The following is a 2,080-nucleotide window of genomic DNA, read 5'->3' as shown; positions in this document are numbered from 1 at the left end:
GGCCCGTGGCTCACTCGGTAGAGTGCGGTGCTGATAACACCAAGGCCACGGGTTCGGATCCTATATAGGGATGGCCGGTTTGCTCACTGGCTGAGCGTGGTGCTGACAACACCAAGCCAAGGGTTGAGATCCCCTTACCGGTCATCTTTAAAAACAAACAAACAAAAAAAAAACTTTTAAACAAGTCTTTAGCGACCAGAATGGTGCAGATTAAAAAAAAGAAAAATGCTGCTGGCTGACTGCCTGGACCATCCTGAACTGCTGGAAGTGACTCTGGAGTGAGCTGGGATGATTAACGGAGGGCACCTGCACTTGGAGCTTTGAAGCTGGTGAACAGAATGTATTTGAGATTGAACGTAAACAGTTGCAGGCTTAATATGTAACCGTGGAGAAAGGAGACAACCTACTTGCTTTATTCCCAGGAGGGGGCAGCTTTCACAGCAGGGTCCATCTTCTTCAGCAAATTGACAGAGGATGGGTCCCATCTTCCCTTACCTCCCTTTCTCACACACACCTCTGCTAGGACCTTAGTTTTTTCAACTTTGTGCTAAATGCTACCTCTTTTCTTATGTCTTTGCAAGCGTAGTGTTGGCCTGGCTCCATATTTGCTGTTCTGTAGTATCTCCCCAAGGTGCATTTTAAGTCACTAATGTAGAGGAAGTAAATGGATTGTATAATGTTACTGGGGGCAAGACTACCCTATGCAGGAACTGATGGCCCATTAGCGAAAAAGAAAATGGTCCTGTGTGTCAAATGTTGGCAGCCAGTTGCTCAATTTTTGGGCTAGGCAAAGAGACCTCAGCCATGAAAATAATTCTGATATTAGCAAAAGGGAAATATGTACACATCTTCAACTTCTTTAACAGTACTTCGTGTGGAATAACATCTTGACTTCCGAGGGCTTTCTTTTTTTTTTTTTTTCCTTTTTGTCTTTTTTGCTGACCGGCAATGGGATCGCAACCCTCGGTGATGCGCCCGCACCGCGCTCAGCCAGTGAGCGGGAACTGGTCTCCACATGGGATCCGAACCCTCAGCGGGAGCACTGCCGCACTCCCAAGCGGCGCACTCTCCAGTGCTCCACCGGGCCGGCCCCCGAGGGCTTTCTTAATTCAATTGTGCTTCCTTGATGTGAGATCTGTGGAAAGGGATCTAGTGCTTTGGAGTGGCCATCATCCTCATCTCTTGCTTCTAAACCTTTCTGACGCTGCCTCTTATTCTGCCTTTAATGCAAATTCACTTTACTATCCCACTTGCTAATAGCTAGAATCTTTATTTTATTTGAAATTTATTTTTTTATTTTTTTATTTTTTTCCTTTTTGTCTTTTTTCGTGTCCGGCAACGGACCGCAACCCTCAGTGTCGCACCCGTACCGGACCGGGACCAGCAACGGGATCGCAACCCTCGGTGCTGCGCCCGCCCCTCACTCAGCCAGTGAGCGGGAACCGGTCTGTATGTGGGATCCGAACCCTCGGCGGGAACACCGCCCCACTCCCAAGCGGCGCACTGTAGCAGTGCGCCACCGGGCCGGCCCTGAAATTTATTTTTTAATTGACATGCATTAATCGTACATATTTATGGGGTACATAGTTATATTTCAGTACTTGTATCCAATGTGTGATAAACCGAAAATTTTAAATTGTGGCTTTTACCTTCATTCTCCTCAATCTGTGTAAGACTCCTGAGTTTGATGTTTATTTAACTGGGCAAGCAGTGCACGGTTTGATTTAACAGCAGCAGCTTTCGTTTATTACTGGGTGTTTAGCGATTTCTCCTTCCTTAAGAAGGTGAATTCATTCCTTGCAGAGATAGAAGGCAAGAAGGCATATGAGTTTCAATCAGAGGACTTTAGGGTGTGCAGTTAGTTGATTTACTAGGGAAAAAATAGTCATCTTTGGCTATGAACTGAACCTGTGGCATTGAAAGGGGTATTTCATTCTTAATTATTGGGCATCACAAAAGGAGAACTGAGTGAGTGCAGGGAGCAAAAACATCAGACTTGCCTGTCTGCCCACCTCCAGCTTCAGATGGGTAGACACATATATATGCATATAGTATACGATTTTCTATTGGAAAAGCATTT

Source organism: Galeopterus variegatus, unplaced genomic scaffold (genome assembly GCF_000696425.1).
Source record: "Galeopterus variegatus unplaced genomic scaffold, G_variegatus-3.0.2 Scaffold95, whole genome shotgun sequence".
NCBI classification, from domain to species: domain Eukaryota; kingdom Metazoa; phylum Chordata; class Mammalia; order Dermoptera; family Cynocephalidae; genus Galeopterus; species Galeopterus variegatus.
The sequence above is the reverse complement of the archived record's forward strand: the minus strand, read 5'-3'. Positions refer to the sequence as shown.